Genomic DNA, 22,372 nt, shown 5'->3' on the forward strand with positions numbered 1-22,372 from the left:
CCAGGAATTCACAGCATTGGCCAAGGATGTCACATCCTCTGATTACCCTTTATTAGTGACATTGTTATTTATATGCTCTCAGTTACAATCTGTAATTTTATCTTCCATAGGGAATATATCCAATATATCACATGAAGCTAGCTATTTAAAGCCCAAGAAATTAAATCAAGCTGAGAAATCCTGGGGTGTAAATTATTTCCATTAAGTACTTTACAGGTGTCCAACTTAAGTGATAGATGTCTTGCTGTCTCAGGTTTACCCCTTTTTCATGGTATGACAGCTCAGCTTTCTGTAAGACTCTTGGTTCTTGAAAAAAATAAAACTAGCCTTTCTACCTCACTTTTGAGCTACAATACCAGAGAAAAGGTAAAATCATTTTCTACAGTATTTCTTATTACCTCAAGCTTAACAGAGGAGAGTAGGAGAGTAGGTCTTTAGGGATAGAAAGGAGCAATTGTGGAATCTTTTAGCCAAGAAGAGAGAGAGAGAGGGTCACACACACAAACACACACACACACACACACAGAGAGAGAGAGAGAGAGAGAGAGAGAGAGAGAGAGAGAGAGAGAGTAAAAGCTAAACCTGTTAGAAATAAAACAAAAATCTCTCACCCGTCAAATGACTACTCCAGCCAGCTATAGAATCTAAAGTGCTTCACAGAACCATACTAAGCTGGCAATAGTAAATTACTGGATTCAAATGTACTGTTGGTATTCACAGTCTCAGAATGATGCCCCAGTCTCTGCTTTGCTCTACTTATGTTCATATTTTCTGTAAGTTATGGCCAACAATCACCTAATATGTTTTGACTGTCAAACTTTTATGCAATTGGTAATGATCCTTCCAAAATGGTTTCTGTGGCCAATGAAGCTTTCACCCATAAACCATAGACTCAAAAAGGAAATAGGGAATGACCGAGGCATTTTGTGTTTGCATTTGTATTCATTTGTATACAGACCCATAATTCCTAATAGTGCATCCTTTCATTCTCTAAATGTCACTCTTAAATGCTACAGTAATCATATGGTTCTGAATAATACCAAGGCATTTAAAAAAAAAAAAGACAATAAACCTCTCGTCCTTTTCATGTCTTGGAATACGATTATATCAACCACAGCCAGTGGAGAACAAAGACATCGGGTTAGAAAGTACAGAATCTAGAGTTTACCCCTATCTCCACCCCACCTTTATTTTGCCCTTATGTCAAGAAGACTGTAATATTCAGTAGGTATAAAGCTGCTCATCAGTGGGTAGTCAGTAAAGAAATGCTTATCAGGAAAATCAAAGATGTAATAATGGTTTGTGGAGCCAGCGAATTGTGAGGAATGTGGAAGGCAAAAAGACAAGACTCAGCCTTGAACATATGATTGTGAGCTGAGAAGGCATTGCTCCCAAACCTGGGCTCATGAACAGGAATCTAGCCTCAGGAAGATGGGCTTAGCTGCTAATATTACTCAAAGTGAATCTGTGCTAAAGAGTGGATTGGGATAGTGGTTGTAATATTAATACTAGCAACAATGAAAGCTGGCATATTTAAACATCTTACTAGATGCCATGTACTTTGCTTGACACGCTTCCATGAGATATCTCAATTAATTACTGCAGCAATTCTATAGCTCAACAACAAAGAGACTTGATCTGCAAACCAAGAATATGGGGCAAGAATTTATTGAATCTCCTTTCCTGTGAATATGGATCTAATGGGGCTGGGTCTGTACTGCAGGTGGAATCAACTAGAGTCATCCGTGGGAACAGGAGAATATCCCGGACCCAGATAAGACTCAATAGTAATTATTCTTGACATTGTGAGTTTGACTTTCTACCCAGTAGACTCCTCTGGGAAACAATTTTTTCCTCTTATGAATTATTTTATTATCTAATTGTTGTTATGACATTGTGATACAGTGGGACTTCTCCTAGGGACATTAAAATGAGGAAAATCTAATTGCTCTCCCTGCTCTGAGAATTAAAATTTAAAGTCAATAGAGTCGAGATAAGCACAAAATTGCCAAGGAGGCAGAGTAGTTCCCAGTCCTGCAACACTTGATAGTAATTTGTTGGAATATATTAACACAGATTTTTAAAAACAAAAAGAAAATGAATCTTCAGAAGAGAGCACAGCCAAGGAAGAGAAGATATAGAAGTAAATGGACTAGACCAGTGCCGTCAGGTGGGTAGAGACGACCTGTAGCCAATGACATTGTCCATTCCTGTCACTTTGTCAGGATCCTTCTTATAGGGAGATGGTAGTTTCATTTGAATATCCATTTTTTTTTTCATTTGTGTTTCCATTCAGCAGCCTTTTGCTTATAATTGGACTTTTCATATATTTTGTCTCAAAGGAAATAGAGAGCTGGCTAGAATTAAGAAAATTGAATCAAACAAATTTGACACTAAAATAATCAGGTGTAACTCAGCTTTTATTTACCAGTTTTGTGAGTTTAGTCCATGTGAGTCTGTATCTGAAAGACAGATCACTGGATGTACTGACATGTAAGGCTTCAAACTCTTTAGGGTTAAGAGCCAGATGCTGTGTCATGAATATGGTACATTAATGTCATCCTATAAGGCATCTTGGGAGGAGAACAAACTGGCCTTTCACAGGAAGCCCCTCCTCTCTCCAGTACTCTGAGTTTTAAAATATTTATTTTAAAATTGAGTGTCAAGTGTCCTACCAGTGTCTCATGTTTTGCTTTGTACTGGGGTCATGATGAATACTGAGATACATATCTGGCTCTTAAAGAGTCTAGAATCTACTGAGGCCACAAGCAAGCAGTGCCTTTTCTGTCCTATTCTCTGAGAGTATAAACATTAAGGGGAATTTAGATGCAGAAGATGGCCTGGAAGACTATGAAGCAGTGGCTAAGACAAAAGAAATGCCTCTTGGTTCATATAACAGCTTGTCTGACAAACTTGTGCTTTGTCTAGAGTGTGTACAGTTTCACAAGATTTGGGGTTGACCTCTAGCTGCTCCCTTAGATCTAAATTTTCAGCATTTGCCAGGTTTCCTGGACAACCCTCTCCTGGGACTGGGACTTCCTTCAGGCATTGTCCTTTGCTATTTATGTCTGAGTATTAACTCTGACTTCTTCTACACGCAGGCCAGAGTAGATTCATAGATATTGTCTTATTTCCTGGGATGGAGAGGCCAGACAATACTCTCTACATACTGTCAACAGTTATGTTATGATGGTTGTTTGATGGGGGGAAAATTATATATATACATATGTATGTATTTATACATATACATATATAATATCTTTATCTATATATTCCTTCTCCTAGTTAGTGATTTCATTCATTAATTTTCCTATTTGTTCAATCTATGTGCAAGTTTTGCCACTTCTTTTTTTGTACTGCTTTATCTTAGAAAAAGAGTGATGCTTCATATTTTAGTTGCATAAAAGATACCCACACAAAATTTCTTGTGGGAACAGTGGAACAATCAGGACTCCAAGGAGCAGGTGGTATTTGGGACAGAATGAGCAAAAGTGCTTTTTTATAGGCCATGACAAAAAAGACTCAGAAAAAGGCAACTGTAGTTATGGGGAAGAGGAAAACATACTGTTCTGAAACTCATTTCCCAGCTCTGCCAATTACCATCTCTGTGACTTTGGAAAGGTCTGTTTATCTCCTTAAAGCTCCCATTTTTCTCTTGAGCTGAGTAGGATAAAAATGTCCATCTTCACAGGATTGTGAGGCTTATGTGTAATAATACATGTTAAAGTTCTCTGTAAACTTTAAATGCTATGTAATAGTGGGATTTTATTTACACACAGCTAGTGAAAGGAAAGCTCAGGAAAGATATTGTATATGTTGTAGGAATTGCAGGTGTTGGGCCATGAATTCTGTTTAGGCATTTATGCCTTTTCTCATTGAGTGACCTTAGAAAAATGACTCCCGCCCCTTTCTTTTCTTTGCAATTACTCAGCTGGAAAATGGGAATGCTGTTTTCCACTTACCAGTGTTACAGAGATGCTGTGATTACTAAAATTAGATTATATTATGAAATGCAATGAGCTTTTGGAAGAGAAGAGCTCTTGTAAATAAGCTCAACTGAGTACATGTTTCAGCAAAGAAATATCATTGCCAAAAGATTTCTTTTAAATGTGCTACTGTTCTACTTCTACTGGGAAAATAGGAAATGTTTGACAAAGCTCTTGAAATGGTGGCAGGCTGAGTAAGTGCATTAAAATTTTATCTGTATTAGGTGACTGTCTCTTTTTAAAAATTAATTGTCAGCTTCGTTTTTAAAAATTGCAGTATTCCAGTACTTGATTCTGGTTAATTACGTTCAGAGCCATTTGGGGTTTGGGCATGAATTTAATTTTAATAAACAACATCAGCCTAATTTGAGAATGACTTTTATTTCAAAACTGAATTCCTAATGCAAATGTCTGAAAGAAGCTTCTATAAAACCTAACTGCATATACAGGAATTATGTCTTCATAATGTAAATACAGCCTAAAATTGCAGTAAAGATATAAACACAAGAATTTTGGAACAGTCATTTGTAAATGATCGCATAATTCCTAATGCTTCATCCCTTTGTTTTCCAAAAGCTGAGTTTAAATTCTGCTTAATCTGTTTTGCTGACAGTTTGGGGTGTTGTGTGACACCTACAGAAGAAGTATTTTCTTCAATATTGCCATTATGAGCAACATCTTGTTCTATAAAAAATGCCATGAGCAATGCTAATTTGCACAGCTCTGAGCCAACATCAACATTGCTGACACCATGGCATTATGTATACCAAGCCTAATCACTCCAGCAATGTGATGCCTCAGTAAATCTGTGAGCATTAACATACAGTCGCAGCAATTTAGCACTGCCTTGTGCTATAGAATCACAGAATCACATTGGTTCGGGAACAGGACTGTTCAAGCACAATACATGCAATGTGGCTATCATATGAAAATTGCCTTTTGCAGTCTTACCTATTCCCAAGATTTTGTAGATATTATTATATATATTATATTATATTATATTATATTATATTATATTATATTATATTATATTATATTATATCATATTATATTTATATTATATTATATAGATATTATCTTTCCAAGGGTCTAGTGACTTCTTTGCTCTGCCATCATCTTACATGCCACAAGGCTCCCAGGTGTGGACAGCCAGCTTTCTCAGACAGCTTCTGCAAATAGCAGACACCCAGATTCTAACTCCTGGTACTACAAAGCTTTGTTCTCTAGCTCTACTAAGGATACTTTCTTGATCTGAATGAATGAAAAAGGAAACCTTTTCTACCCATAAGATGAAAATTCTAGGGGGTAACATAGGATGTGGTAAGAAATGTGCCCCAACACTGGCACAAAAGGAGGAGTCCTGAAGGAAATCTCCTGACATAATATGATACATTTGGTAAATTCCTAGGTGATAATATTTCCAAAACATTTGCAGCTTAAGGATTCCCTGAATTCCCAGAGGACTTGATTGTGCTATAAAAGATAAAACTATCATCATATTATATTGGTTGCTGATTAAGCAACTTTGGTGATTAAATTCTGGAAGAGGAAGAAAATGCTTTATAATAAGCAATCTATAAGTAATGACATTTAGGCTAGTAATAGGAAATTTTTAATGGGGAAGAATGTTGAGCATGGGGAGGGCTTATTGTACATACAGCAAGGCTCCTGCAGTCATAAACTGCCATGATTCTAGTTTTACTAGGTGACATAATTCAGGGGCAATTTGGAGGAGAGAAGAAGACATTTACAAAGATTGGCAGCTAAAAGGATGGGCTCAACAATACATCAGAACATTTCAGTATCTTCATGTTGTAGTTTTTACAGTTGTGGCAAAGGATGACTTTCAGATTCTGGTAGTTCACCATTTTAAAAGTCAAATTCTCAGGCAACATTTTCTTCTGAAATACATATGTGATTTCCACTGACATTTTCCTGCAACAGGCTCCTACCTGTTAGGAAATTCATATAGAGTAATGCATACTGTAGTCTAGGTGTGGGGACATTAAAAACTACTGTATGATGTTCCTATTAATATGCAAATGCATATTTGCATTATTTGACATATGCACTTCAGTGACTTCAGGAATTGCCACTTTTAGTCCTGAATGGTCACATTAATGATGACTCATCCTCCCTAAGCGATGACATGAGTGGCAGAGGAGACCAGGAGGCACAGTCCAAAGATGTCTTGATTTCATCCATGTGCAAATGATTTTATAAACAAAAAACTCCTTGTGTATTGTACCTTTGCCCCCTACTTCATGATTTGCTACTCATTTATTCAGAAAGAGTAAAATAATGGATATAGTGAATAGTGAATACTGAATCCAAAGTGATCCTTATAAAATTAAATGGCTCAAAGTGGAGAATAAAGATGAAAAAATCCAAGGCATTCATTGACATGTTTGGTGAAACAGTGTCAGTAGAGCAGAGAATTCCTGTCCCATCTAGAAGAGATGAGTTATTCTGGAGGGTTTACAATTGTCTCATGAAATGGCTTTGTAGGGTGGTTAGCATAGTTCAGACTAAAGCATCTACCTTTATCTCTCATAGACATTAAATGTTAAATGATCCAAGGTCCAAATTGATTTTTTCATAATCCAAATTCAATGAAATATTTAATTACCAAAGCTCTACTTAATTTTGTTCTGGCAGGAAGCAGAAGAGGGAGATGAAGCTTTTCAGAACAGCCCTTGTGTTTCAAAAGCGCTCAGTGACAACATAACTTTCCTTCTCTGTCCTTGTTTGTATTTTAATTCTTTGGGAAGAAGGGCATCTAAAAATATTGACACATCAAAAATGATACAATGAAAATTAAATTGTATGGAATTTGTGGGGAGACAAAGATAAAATGTAATAAGTTCAATGTAGGTCTTCCCCACATTGACCACATACTGTGCATTAAGAGGGAATGAATGGATTTGGGAGAGATTTATCTTTGTAGTAATAATGACTGAAAATGTTAACATCAATAAGTTATTGCTGCATAATCCACATTTGAAAAAATCTCTTGGAGACAGTATTACTTTGGCTGTTATTCAAATGAGCAGAAACAAATGAGGCATTTATTCAGTAATTTTTTTCTTACTCAAATCAAGCTAAATCTCATTAAGAAATGATTCTACCCAAATGAGCTTCTACAATTAAAAATAACTTAGATTAGAGAAAATCTATTTGACAAAAAAAATATGTTCTCTTGGCACTTTCTTATTGGATGAAACAAAAGTTAATTTTCTGTTAAGGGTCCTTCACACATAAATGAAACAGGTTGGATTTAATTTACCAAAACTTTTTTTTTTCCTGTCACCAAAGAAGGAAGTATACAAATGAAACCTGTTCATTTGATTAATAAAAAAAAATGGATTCTCTCCCTTTCTTATGAGGCTTATCATATATATGTTTATTTTTCTTTCAATATAATTGCAATTGGCTGTCAATTATCTACAAGTCAATTAGAGAAATTTTAATAATATTTCAAACCAAATACAAAAACAAAGTAACTCTGGGTTAAATCAAGGACAGGAAACATAATAATTGCAGTACTAATCTTAGCTTTGCCTAATTATTTGTGACCTTCTGGCAGGTACATTGGTCCTTATAGTAGAATCTGTGGGTTTTGTAATGGACTTCCTCCATTACTGCTGGTCTCTAGGATATAATTGATCTTTTTACATTATAAGCCACCTAAATATATTTATTAAAGCTGAATTGGGGAGGATCTTCAAATGGATTTCACTGTAGATAATTATATTTTCTATAAACACTTCTTGATTTTTTTTTTTTTTTTTAGGATGTTTGCCTTCTGTCATCTTGCTTTATTACAAAGTGGGTGCCTCCAATAAAATAAAAGCAACACCCCTGTCTTTGTTCCTAAGGGAAAACATTTACTTTTCACCATTAAGTAAAGATGTTAATTTTTTTTTTTTTATTGAAGATGTTCTTTAGCAAGTGATAAGTGTGTTCCTAGGTAGGATTTTTGAGATTTTTTTTAAATCAGTGTTATTTTCAGGATTTGAAATTTAGTCAAATGTTTTTTCCATATCTTTTGAAATGATGATATATATTTTCTTTATTTCAGAAGCTTAGCTAGTTATATTGACTGATGTTTTCAAACATGAAACCAACCTTGCATTCTTTGTATAGTATATTACACTTTATGTTCCATAATGTGTTGGTTAATGATGGGGTCACATTTTGAGAAACACATCTTCAGGCAATTTCAGTGTAAGAACATAGAGCATACTTGCAGAAAACAAGATGATAGGGGACATTCAGTGTGGCCTTTTAATGCATAGAAAGATATTGTAAACACAAGAGGCACAAGGCTGTGGCCAGTGTAACACAGCAGACTGTCTTAGAGTTTTTCTTTTTTAAAGTATGAGTATACTCTAAAATAACTATAAAAGTATGTGATCATAAATACATAAACCATTAATGGTCATTTATTATAAGGTACTGCACATAATTGTATATGTTGTACTTTTAAATGACTGGTAACACAGTGGGTTTGTGTTGTCCCAGAACTACCAGGACAGGTGAGTCATGAATTCTGCTATTGAGGCTATGATGGCAACAACCTAAGTGAAATAAACTTCAACTCCATTATAAAACCACTACTGCACATGCCATCTGTTATTGACTTAAACATCCTTATATAGCACATGATTATAAAGGACTGAATTTGATTTTGGGGGTAATTTTTTACTGGTGCATTATAATTATATATAATAACGAGATTCATTGTGATATGTTCACACTTACACAATGCACAATTTGGTTTCTTTCATTCTCCATAACACCCTCTCTCCTCTCTCTTCCCAGCCCTGATTTAGTCTACTTGTCTCTCTTCTATTTTCATGAAATTCCTTCTTTCCTTTTTTTCTTTCTAGCTTCCACATGTGAGAGAAAACACAGGACCCTTGTCTTTCTGAATCTGGCTAATCTCACTTAGCATAAGTTCCATCCATTTTTTCTGCCAATGACATACTTTTATTCTTCATTATGGTTGAATAAATCTCTAAAAACGTTTTTGAGAATTTTTTCCATCTATGTCATGGAATATATCGCAGTTTTCCTTTCTTGCATTATCTTTTAGACTTTTGTATCTAAGTTATGCTGACTTCATAAAATGACGTGGAATATTGTCTCAGCCGCTCTTTTTAACAAAAATTAATGTTATTTCCTTCTTGAATTTTTTATAAAACTCACCAGTGAAACCAACTCCACCTGTTTATTTTCTTACCAATCCAATTTCCTAAGAAGTTAAAGGGTTATTCAAACCATTTCTTTTTATTTCTATTTTGGTAATTTTTTTCCAAGAAATTTCCTGTTATCAAAGTAATAATCTGTTGTCAAATTTATTATCATAACAAAATATCTAAGTTTTCTAGATGTCCTGAGTTAACAGTGTATCACAAAAAGTAGAGCTAGTCAATCAGGTAACTTTAAATATCTTTCTATTATAATAAAAAAGATGTATCTTGGACATGGAATGGTTTTACTCTGGTCCCTGTGTATCAGGACTTGTTCACCAGGCTGCAGCAGATACACAGAAGGAAAGATGGAAACAAGTGCTCAAGGATTACATTTCGATGTGAGCCATTGATGTTTGTGCATCTTCTGGCCATTCTCTAGAGATACTTTAATTCATTGGGAACATGCTTTCTTGCTAATCTTTTAGCAATAGAAATCTAATAATGACCTCTTGTAGAAACAGTATGCTTGGTGTATTCTATTGCTTTGTTTCATTTTAAACTGAGCATTAAGGGAATGCATTATTTTCGTTGTAACTCTATCAATATATCTCTCTAGAGACCTGTTGCCATTTCTGTCTCCAGTGAAATTTCTGTCCCCAAGAAAAGCAGGATTACATTTTTTTTTTGACAGATTGAGTTAGTGTAGAGCATTCTTGATTCTCAAAACTACTCATGTATCTTTGGGATTTTTAAATTGGTGAATATTCATGATATTTGGGAAATCATGATGCATATTATGATCTCAATCACAAAAAAAGGGATGCTATGTATGTACATGCAAGATCTGGAAGGAAACGTCCAAATTAGCTGCTTGTGACTGGATGACTTTATTCATTGCTTGTGTTTGTTTCCTGTAATACACATATTCACTCAAAAGCAAGCTATTTTTATAAACAAAATAACTTATTTTCATAAAGTTGTTCATAACATTCTCTAGTTATCCATTTAATACCTATAAGACCTAAACAGATATTTCTGTTCTTTTTGATAATTGATAATTTGTGAGGTTTTCCCTGATTATTGTTATGAAGAATTTATCAGTTTTATTAAGATTCACAAGGAACCAACTTTTCACTTTAAAAAATTTCTATATTGTAATTATTTCCTGTTATTCATGTTCTCTTGTATTTTCCTTCTTTTCATTTAATTTGATTTTAATGTGTTTTTATATCTTCTTAACATGAAATATTAGATAATTTAAAATCTTGCTTATCTAACAGTCATTTGAAACTATAAATTTTCTTCTAAATGTTGCTTTCACTAATATGTTGTGTATTCATTATCCTTCCACTTAAATTTTTATCTTATTTCCCTTGTGATTTCTGCTTTGATTTATGGGTCCTCTGGAAGTATGTTTTATAAATTCCAACTAATTTGGGGTAGCTTTCTATATACCTATTGTTTAAATTTAAGCATAATTTTAATAGTCAAAGAACACACTCTGTAGCTTCAGTCCTTTGAAACGTGCTGAGGAGAATTTCATTGCCCAGCATGTGAGCCCTCTTGGTGGCTGCTTCTAGAGCACTGTGTATTCTGGAGACATTGGATGAAGTCTTCTGCAGATGTCAGTTAGGACAGGTTGATGGATAGTGTTGTTCAGGTGGTCTATTAACTTTGTAGTTATTGCTTTTTTACTTTTCCTATTTATTCCTGAGAGAATGTATGAAAATTCTCAACAAAGAGTTGGGAATTTTTGCTTTGGTCAATCATTGCTGTACATTGATTTGTTTATTTCTCCTTTTGGTTTTATCTGATTTTACTTCACTGATTTTCAAATTCACTTACTAAATCTATATTGTTTGGGAATTTTTGTCTTTCTAATAAATTGTCTCCTTTATCATTATCAAATCTATTTATGTCTTATAATACTAGTTGACTATGATTAATTTAGTCTAGCATTCCTAATATATTTTTTTCATAACATAGCTTTTCTCTCATTCTTTAACTTTTTATCAATACATGTCTTTTTATATAAAGTTCATTGTTTGGAATTACTTTCAGTTTAGTCTTATTTTTTAAAAAAATATTTTATTTTTTTATATGTGGTGCTAAGAATTGAACTCAGTGCCTCACACATGCTAGGCAAGTACTCTACTACTGAGCCACAACTCCAGCCCAAGTCTTACTTTTTACATACAGACTGATAGCTCTGTCTTCAATTGGAATATTTAGTCAATTTATATTTACTGTAATAATATAATGTCATTAATTTTATGTCTGTCATTTATGTCTTTTCCATTTGTCCCTTTTGCTTTTTTGATTTCTTTTTATTCATTTCATGCATTCCATGATATTCATTTAATATTTTTATTATTAAATTTTCTTTTCTTTTCCTTACTATTATTTTTAAAGCTTTACATAATTTTGTGCTATTATTTATTGTTGCTATAGACAAAACTATATGCAGCTTAACTCATCAACATCTATGTAAAGTTAATATTGTATGCTTTCTCACTTCCTACATTTCACTTTACACCTGAGTGTTCCTAAATCTTATTTCCTATTAATAAATGTAACAAACAATGCAATCTCATTTTTCTACCATTTTATCTTTTGTACTATTATTTTCCTTTTGTCTCCATTTTTATTGGAAAAAAAGAAACTAAACGTGCCAAAACATAAAATAGTAATCACTTAATTAAAGATCTAAACTGGCTTCATCTGCAATTATACTACCAGGGAGTACTTCATTCCATAAAATTGAATAAGCATTCTTACAGACTGAGCAGAAGAGTATATTATTATTTTCATATTGGTTTTGGGCAACAAATTTATCGACTACCTTATGGTGTGATTTTGGATTTAGAGTCAGTTATTGCTATACATTGAAGGTTTGCATCCACCCAAAGTCATCTGTTGAAATCCTAGCATCCCCTGTGAGGGTATTAGATGGAACCTTGGGAAGATGAGTAGGCCATGAGAGTGTGTCCTCATGAATGGTGTCAGTTTCTTTAAAAAAATAATCCAAAGAGCCTCTTGGGCCCTAGAAGGGCACAGTGAGAAGGTGGCCATCTATGAATCAGTAAGTGGGCGTTCTTTCAAAGTGAATCTTCGAGCATCTTGATCGTGGACCTCTCAGCCTCCAGAACTGTGAGGAATAGATTTCTATTGTTCATAAACCACCCACTCTGTGGTATTCTGTTAAAGCAGCCTGAACAAACTAAGACTGTTATCTATTAAGGAATTTATGACAAGAATAAAGGTAGTATTTTGTGTTTATCTCTTTATCTATCATTTCAAGTGCTCTTTATTCCTTCCTATAGATCTGGGTTTTTACTGGCGTTATTTTCCTTCATCCTGAAGAACATCCTTCTAGATTTATTGAAGTGATAAATTCTCTCAGATTACATTTATCTAAAAATGTCTCTCTTTCTTGGTTTGAAGGATATTTTCAATGAATACAGAATTCTTTGCTGGCAGTGTTCTTTCTTCTTGTTCCTTTTTTCTTCAGTGTTTTAAAAAATGTTCTTCTAAACACAAATGACCAAGAAAGATTTGAGAAAGAAGTTCAACATGTTTAGCAAATCAAAACTACACTGATATTTTATCTCACTCCAGTCAGAATAACAATTATATAAAAAAAGGAATACAAATAATAAGAAATGCTGTCAAGGATGAAAAAGTCACATGCGCATATGTTGTTGGTGGGACTAAAAAGTAGTTTAGCCACTCTGGAAAGCAGTAGAGAGGTTCCTCAAAAAACTAGGAAAGAAACCACCACATGACTCAGCTATCCCACTCTTTGATATTTATTCCAAAGAAGTAAAATAAGCAAATTGTAGTGATACAACCACATCAATATTTATAGCAGGGCAACACACAATAGCCAAGTAATGGAACCTGTCAGTAGATGAATGGATCAGGAAAAATGGGTTTTATATACACAATGGAGTTTTACTCAACCATAAAAAATAATGAAATTATGGCATTTGCTGATAAATGGATGGAAATGGAAAGCATCATGCTAAGTGAAATAAGCCAGATTCATAAAGTCAAGTGTCAAATGTTTTATCTCATATGTGGAAACTAAAATAAAATAAGGGGAGAGAGGAGATTGCGGTCAGATATCATAAAGACATATAGGGAAGTTCAGCCGAGTAGAAGGAGATTGAGAGAGAAGAAGAGGGATGGGAAAGAAGAGGCAATGTGGAATGAATTTGACAAAATTATGCTATGTGTATTTAGAAATGAACCTCAGTGAATTCCACCTTTATGAACATTATAAAGCACCAATTTAAAATAAGTAAATTAATGAGTGAAAAGTAGACCAGTAGAGTAGTGGAAGGGGGATAGGGGAGAGAAAAGGAGGGAAATGGGGACTTGAATGGAGTAAACTAAATTTTGTTACATGTACTTATGTCAAATGAACCCAACTATGATATACAACTCTAGTGCACCAATAAAAGAAAAAAAAGAATATTTCAGCTGAAGCAAAAGGTAAAAAAGTAAAGATAAAAAACTCTTCCATATTTTTAAGGAGAAATCATCTGTAATTTGTGTTACCGTCAGCTATTAAACTGCATTGGTCTCCTTGTATGTAATATGTCTCCTCTTTTGACTGTTCAAGAGTTTATATTTGTTTTTATAGTAGTCTGATTTTGAAATATTTATATTTTTTCTTGGTATTTATGCTACTTGGCATTCTCTAAGCTTATGGGTCTACAAGTTCACAGTTTTTTGTGTGTAATAAAATTTGGAAAATTATTGGTTATTGCTTCCTTGCATATTTCTTTGCTGCATTCACAATCTCTTCTACTTCTGGGAGTCAGGTTACATATATGTTAGATTATTTTATATCATTGCATATCACTATTGTTGTGTTCAGTTTTCTTCCATCTTTTTTTCTTATTTTGTTTTTAGATTGGATTTTTTAGTCTTATCAACAAATTTACAAAGTTTTTCTTCAAATTTTCCCATTTGCATTTACTAAGCCCTTACAGTGATTCTTTTTTCCACTTTATTTACTTTTCTTCAATTCTGGAATTTCTTTAATTTTTTTTTTTTTTGGTTTGGTTTTTGCTTTTCATTTTTCTGCTAAGGACCCTTTTCACTTTAGTTGTTAATACCATGTTCTCTTTTAATTCTTTAAACATCTTCTCCATGAGTTCTTCAATTTTTTAGCAATAACTCTTTAGTAGTTTTGTTAAAATTGGCATCCAGCCTATCACAGAGCTGGTTTCAAAAGTTACCTATTTTGTCATATCTTTGCATAGCTTATAATTTATTATTATATACTGCACATTTTGGATAATAAATTGTAAAGAATGTAGATTTTTATATATTCCTCCAATTATTTTGATGTTTATCTAGTAAGAAATTTAACTTTTCATAAACACCTTGAATTTGTGTAAGCGTGGTTTTCACTTAGATTTGACAATAGCATGAAACTTTTCCAAGAGACACTCCAACTTGCTAGGACTCACATTCTTCCAAATTATATATCCTCTGAGAATTTTGTCAGGATTTAATCTTTTTTGCTTTATTTGGCAGGTCTGGAATAGTCTGTGCTAAGCCTTCTTGTGGCCCAGCTGGATTCCCAGGGTTCTCCACACGTTTTTGAGGTGTGTACTCTCTGTCTGGGCCAGAATCCATCTTTGTTTACTCTCCAACCTCTAATGTTGAGCTCTAAAAATTGTAGCAGCTGTTTTAGGGTCAATGTGATGAAATCTCATTTTGTACCAGAGCAGAGCATCTGCCCACAGACTTCTATCCATTCCTTTACACCTGCTTCTTGTCTGATAATCTGGCTTTCAGATTCCAACTGCTTCAGCTAGCCCTAATCCTGATTTCTATTTCCTCAGCTCAATAGGACCTCCATATTTTCTTTGGATTCCAGCCCACCATGCTGTATTACTTCCCTCAGGGTTTGCAGTATTATACTTCCTATTATCCAATGCCTAAGAACGGTGATCTAATATACTTTGCTCAGTTTTATACTTGTACATGTCAGAAGGCAGGGACTGGAATTATTTTCTTCATCATACACAAAAGCTGAAGTACTCTACTTAGTATTTTAAAGAATGCAGTTTTCTTGCTGAAGTCTTCAAGGATATATTTAAAAGTCCTGTTTTCTTGTTCTCTTATAAGCTATTCTCTTTGATAAATTTGTTTTTCCTCTTTCATGGCATGGATACTTCTCAAGTGTTTTGTGATTCTCAATTGAAAGCTTATATCAATCAGTCACAATTGGAATCCTGTTATGGGAGTAGGGAAACTTCAGAATTTTTAGATATAGTTTTAAAGAGAATAAGTCAGTCTCCATAACATTCTTTGTAAAATATTTAATATGGAAATAATTTGTGCCTACATTTTCTATCGTGTGTAGTGAAGACCTCTTGCATCCAAAGAAGAGAGAGAGAGACAGAAAAACAGAGAGAAACTTATTACTGTGTTTAACAATCTAGCTTTCATTGTACCAGCACCCATGTATGTCTTGTTTGTTGGTTCTGTTCCATCACCTGTTTTCCTTCTAGTTTGTTTAACCTGGGTCCTGCTATCAGACCAGCTCAGGGAAACTCTTGTTTTCCCTTTAGTTAATCTGGATTCTGTCACTTGTCACAAGCAAAGTCTTAACTATTGCTGACAATAAATGGTTGAGGTAAATGAAGACTGATTCAGGAGAATGTATTTAGTGCGAATAGGGCAACTTAAATTTTCCTAGTTATATTGATTTTACCCCCAGGAATTTAGTTCTTGTTACCTGCTGTTTTGTTTAATGGTACTAAGATTAAGTGTGGCTTTTAATTTATATTTTCATTCTTTCCCATACCTTGTAGGAAGGAAATGATATCTGAGTATTTTTATGACACAGGATCTCCTCTTTTTTTTTCTAACTTCCTTTAGATTTCTCAGATTTTAATTAATGCACTCTAGTGGAGGGATACAGTCTAAGACCACTAGTGGGTACCTGAGACTATGGATAGTATTGAATCATAAATATACTATACATTTTCCCATTTGTTTTTGCCAATGAACCTCAGCACGTGGTTTTTCTTATTTTCTTATTAAAATTTCACATTTTCAGTTAAAGGATGCACTATATAGCTTCTCTTGGCATATCTGAGTTGCTTGCATCCCTACTTCTGTGCTTTGGGGACTTTATTAGGTAAAAGAGGGCTTACTTGAACACATGTACTACAGCAGTATGATAGCAGTCAACATGATCACCAGACGCCTGCTAAGTGACTGAGGGGTAGAATATAACACTTGGATATGCTGGACAAAGGGATGATAGAGTCACATTCCAGGCATGTGGAGCAGGATGGTGTGAGATTGTATTATGTTACCAATAAAAGCATACAATTTAAAACTTATGAACTGCTTATTTTTGGAATTTTCCATTTGATATTTCTGGACCTTGATCAAGCCTGGGTAACTGAGACCACAGATAGTGAAACCACAGATAAGGGAAGGGATAAAAGCATCATTAAGTGTGCTAGTCACCACTCAGGTTTTGTTGGATATTTTACATCCTGTACACGATGATCTAGGGTTTGGTTTGATCAAGTCTTTATGATTTACCTAGCCTACATGCTTATTCTAAAAATGATTTTATTCATAATCTCTGGAAAAATGTTTATATCTCAACTATCTAAAGGAGATCGATCTTATCACTAATGGAACAAAAGAGTTAAGGTGGCTAATAATTACCAAATTCATCATTACTAATGGAATAAAGAGCTTGCTCTTTCCTGTACAGGAGTTGAAGTTGGTTAATGATTACATTACCTATTCCATACAAAATAATTAAAACTTGGGGTAGAAACTGCCCATGTACACTCTTAAATGACTTGAACAGAGTTTGAAAAGGAATCATATTTCTTAAACTAAGAAAGACATAGCATATTCAAGTTTAACCCTTATTAATTAGCTATGTTTAAACAAAAACTTCTACAAGTTAAAGCCATGAATGTAATGCTCCCTTATTTTACAATTTTATTTATACTGTTTATATGAACAGGATATGGTAATGAGATGAGGAGATGCATTAAACAAGACAGAACCAAATTTTATGGCTTGGTTAGGGAAGGAAAACACTAGAGCTTTTAAAATAAGACTTACAATGAATGTTTATGGAACTGGATTCAGGCAAGGCTGTTAAGAAACTGTATGCCTTTAACTCACCAAAGGGAAATAAATAATTTCATCCATCATGGTGAAAAACTAGCAGCTCCAAATGTATATTCAAATTATTTATTACTCATGAATTTAATAAGAAAATTGGGGGGCTGGGGATGTGGCTCAAGTGGTAGCGCGCTCGCCTGGCATGCGTGCGGCCCGGGTTCGATCCTCAGCACCACATACAAACAAAGATGTTGTGTCCGCCGAGAACTGAAAAATAAATATTAAAATTCTCTTTAAAAAAGAAAAGAAAAGAAAAGAAAAATGGTATATACTGGCGTTTCTGGTGTCTAATTTGTGTCTTTTGGGTGGGTAAGCAGGGAATTGGAGACTATGTCAGGAGTGAAAGAAGTATGGCCTCTGCTGAAGATTGGGGATTAAGCAAGCTGTGTGACTGATCCACCTACACTTCCCAGCACCATGTCCCCCCTCTATAAGCCATTTTTATCTCTATTTTTTTGTCCTGTTACTGAACAATGAGAATACAAGCATCCGTCTGAAAAATATACATTTAGGAAAAATCTATAAAAGGCAAGTTCATCCAAGCATACTATGCAATTTCCTTCCCAAACACATCTAATGATACGTTCCCTTTTTCCTCACTTTGTTTTTATTGTCTGTCTTAGCTTGCCATTGGTCTAAGTGCTAGATATTTGTTTGTTTTGTGCAAACCTTGGTTGTGTGTCTGTGTGTAGGGGGTGTGGGTTTGTGGGTGAGTGTGTCATAGAGAAGGAGAGAGAGAGAGGAAGGGAAGGAAAGATGGCAAGGGAGTGTCAGGTTGAAGAGAAGAGTGATTGTGGGATGAACTAGTTTTCACTGAGGAGGTCAATGGGATAGTTCTACAGCTACCTGCACCTTCCTCCATCAGATGACACCTTACCAAGCATTTTCCTGTTGAGAACACACTCATATTCATGTAACCTAAGCCTCTCAGCATTCCCCACAGTCCAGGATTCCTGAGCCCTGTCCCCTTACCTGAGTGTTGGGCTAAGGCTGCACCCCTACATTTTACAGTTGCCCTACTTTGAGGACCAAACTTGGGTTGACCTTCAGTTTAAACCTAGGAATCCCACCATGTGAATCAGATACAGACAGGTTCTTCATCTCTATAATACCTCTGTTGTTAGAATTTGACTTTCACAGTTTCCTAAAGATAAATCTCAGACATTTACCAGAGAGTTGAATGAGTACCTTGTGAATCACTACTCTTTATGGATGTTCTTTGTCATGTTCCTATAAATGGCCACAGAATGGACTTCTTCCCTGTCAGGAATTGGAAGAAATGAATGGATTATTCTTTACATGCCTTGAGCTCAAATGGGTAGACTGTGACTTTCGTAGAAAAAAAGGGAGGTAGATGCTAGGCCAATATTTGAAGTGTCAAAGGATAATGCTGTGACAAGAATAAAAGAGGACCCAAAATAAAGGAAAATGATCCAAGGGTTAACACCATATTTGGTCCAAAACATATTACTGGTGCAATTAGGATAGAGGTCTCTGCTATCTTTGCACTTCTCCACCATAAAATTATTGTGAGACAATCTTTTTTGTAAAACATGCTCAGATCTTTTTATTCCTGTGTTTTCCTTTTCCTCTGTATTCCAGCAATCCAGTCATGTCCTCTTCTGTCTGATTATGTTCATGGTGTTTATATGAGAGTTGTCTGTAGGATTAGGTCATGCTATGTTTCTCCATATAACACAAGGCCATGTACAGTCATTTCTCCCTGAGCACAGTGGTCCTCTCCTCAGGAGAACACTAATTGTACCTCAATTGACCAGCCTGCCTCTCTCAGAAATATATGTAATTTATAATCATGCAATAGCATTTTTTAATCATCCATGTCCTTGGCCTCAGCTATGACATGGGACTATGTCACTAAAGACAAAACTGGATTTAGTCACACCTTTTCTGAACACTTAAACATAGCCGGTCTGCTTCTCCATCAAGTGAAGCCACCTGGCCCCAGGAATTCACAAAGGACCATTTTTTTTTTCCATTCTATATTCACAATTCTGCAGGCCCTCATTTCCCTGACTTGTTAAAGCACTGTTATTTTTTTTTTTAATTTGGCTTTCAATAACTGTGGCTGGCACCTCAATTTTTTTTCATCAACATTCCCCAGCTTCCTCTTTTGCTTTATCAAACTTGCTTTGAAAGTTCCCTTGCTATACCTTGATAGTTGCATTACTGGTAATTTCTAGTGAGAGTAATCTTCAGGAATCTTCTCTGCAGGGAAGATAAAATGAAGAGTGACTGTGTGTGACTCAGGAGAAAGAGAGAACTAATATGTGTAATCATTTTGTGTCAACCATGGTGATATTTCAGTTACTTCATTTAATTTAGTAGCAGAAATATATAAAATATACTACACTAAGCAAAAGAAGCATAAACAGCATACAGGGAGAGCAAAATGAAGAGAGTGGTTTATACTAGCTGGGCAACAAGGGCTGGGTGTTCCTGGATATGTTAACCTAGTGGCATTTGGAAATGGTACTGGCCAATGACTGGCGAGTTAGAGCATGCATCATGTCTTCTGCTGTCTTGTCTTGCTGTCCTCCAGTCTGTTCAACACATAATAGCCAGAGTCTAAACTGCCAGTGCTTTTCCATTAGACTGAGACACTTGATTCCTTTTCATGGTGAATGGTAAGACAGATGTAAACCTGGTCTATCCTTCCAAAATCATTACTGGCTACTCTTATTCACTCACTTCACCCCAACCACATTGGACTTCTGGATTCTTAAAAATACCAGCTGTTTGTCAGCATGGGAGACTTTACACAGCCCTGTCCTGACATGCTCCCCAATCCTCCTTGAGGGGAATGAATGCACTCTTGAAGTGGTGTTCATGCATCAAGCTGATTACCAAATTGGAAACATTTCAAACAAGTCCCGTTGTTCATCATGTACAAGAAATTCTTATCTGACAACCTGGCTCAGTAAGCAATCTCATTTCCGAAATGCTTATTTGTTAGATTGAGTCCTTCTGTTTCCCTTGGAAACATTAGCAAGTGAAAGGGTTGAGTTTTTTTTTTTTTTTTTTTTTTCAGGGAGTGTATGTGCTTTAGTGGCTTCAAGGTTGGTCTTTAACTTATCTTATTTACAGGTGAAAACATTTCCTTCTTCACCTTGCAAGGGAGCACTGGCCTGTATCTGCTTACAGACTTTGAATTTCTGATCATTGGTTACTATTATCACATTTTGTATAATTGTTAACTGTTATCAAATAAGCTGCACATTAATCACATTTACTTTAACAGAAGTTAATGTAGGATTACCACCTGTCTACCTCTCCCTTAGATAATCTGAATTTTAGAGATCATTTTATTGCTGGGGAACTTTTAAGTGGGCAAATTTGCTTTAGTTGTGGCTGTTTCTCACACATTGTGTCCTTTTTATCTTCCCTTGATTGAAAAAGATGTTGGCAAATATTGGCAAATGTATCTTTGGGGTCAGAGATTGGGAGAGCAAAACCCTGCCATCTCCCACGCCCCATTATTTCGGTTCTACTTTTGTCAGTAGAACACATTTGATTGGACAGAGTGAGTTGAAGCCCATTGACTCCTGTGGGAGTTTTAGATTTGTCAGGACTTTTCTCTGGGACTTTTCAGTAGAATGTGTCAAACCAAGTGGGTGTCTAGGTGATTTAAGAGACAGAAAAACCTGTAAATCTTGTGGAGTTGTCTTAACCTGAGCCAGAGTCAAAGCATGATAGAATATGTACAAACTAACACCCCTCTTGTCCTTGTTGATTCTAACAAAATATTGAATGCAACCATAGACTCATCAAAAGAAGACTTTACAGAATTTAGCCCTCTGTAAGTGAATGTGTGTGCTGGATAGAAGAGTTTGATTTTTGTGCAAGATGTCATCAAATAAGAAAACTGTTATTAAAATAGTGTGAAATAACATTTTCTAATAAGATCAGAAAAGGTCATTATCTGATAGATGAGGAAGAAATATTTGGGCCCTCTATACAGTATTTTGAAAAAAAAAATGCACTATGTTTGAGAAAGATTAAGAATAATATCTTCAGTGTGTGATACTTGAAAGGAAAGGTAGACTTATGGGGAATGCAAATGATGGGATGGCTATTACAAAATACATTGGGAGACACACTGAAAAGGCAAAGAAAAATTGCCCTCACATACACAGTTTTAATAGAAGATGGATTATCAAAACTGTTGTTCAACTAAACTGTATCCAAGGCAAATAAAATTATCTTACCTGAATTTATTTTTCTTACACTCAACCAGATCTACCTTTATACTTATGTGCTGATAAATTGTAGCCATATTGTTATATCTGGCATTAAAAAAAAATCAGAATCTCCAGGTGCTGTGGTGTACATCTGTAATCCCAGCCGCTTAGGAGACTGAGACAGGAGGATCAGGAGTTCACAGCCAGCCTCAGCAAAAGAGAGGAACTAAGCAATTCAGTTAGACCCTGTCTCTAAATAAAATACAAAACAGGGCTGGAGATGTGGCTCAATGGTCAAGTGCCACTGAGTTCAATCCTCGGTATCAAAAAAAAAAAAATCAGAATCATTTTGCACAAATGTGCTTGTCCTCAATAGAGACCAGCAGTGCTGACCCACTAGACATCTTTGAAACAAAAATATTTTGTATATACAAGCAACTGCTAATTGTGCTTTAAATGACTACATTTGCTGGAAATCAATAATCCAAATTCTCTGCTTCTAAGTAAATTTACAAGAAGTAGCAAATCGAGATGAAGGAAGAAAATTGTTAACAAGGAAAGTAATATGGATATCTAGATGACATGAGCCTTTTGTTCTCTGGATGACTCGATCACAAAAGTGAGCTATTGTTTACACCATTGTTTACTACCCTGTGTGAAAATAAAAATTACCTGAAAGATGTGTTAAAAATGTACATTCTTGATAGGAAACTAGCATGTGAATCAGACTCTTCATGGAAAATATGTAATATATAATCACAGACATCACCACACGAACTGCATGAAGGACATGCATGTAGCTTGA

Source organism: Urocitellus parryii, chromosome 2 (assembly GCF_045843805.1).
Source record: "Urocitellus parryii isolate mUroPar1 chromosome 2, mUroPar1.hap1, whole genome shotgun sequence".
Classification (NCBI taxonomy): domain Eukaryota; kingdom Metazoa; phylum Chordata; class Mammalia; order Rodentia; family Sciuridae; genus Urocitellus; species Urocitellus parryii.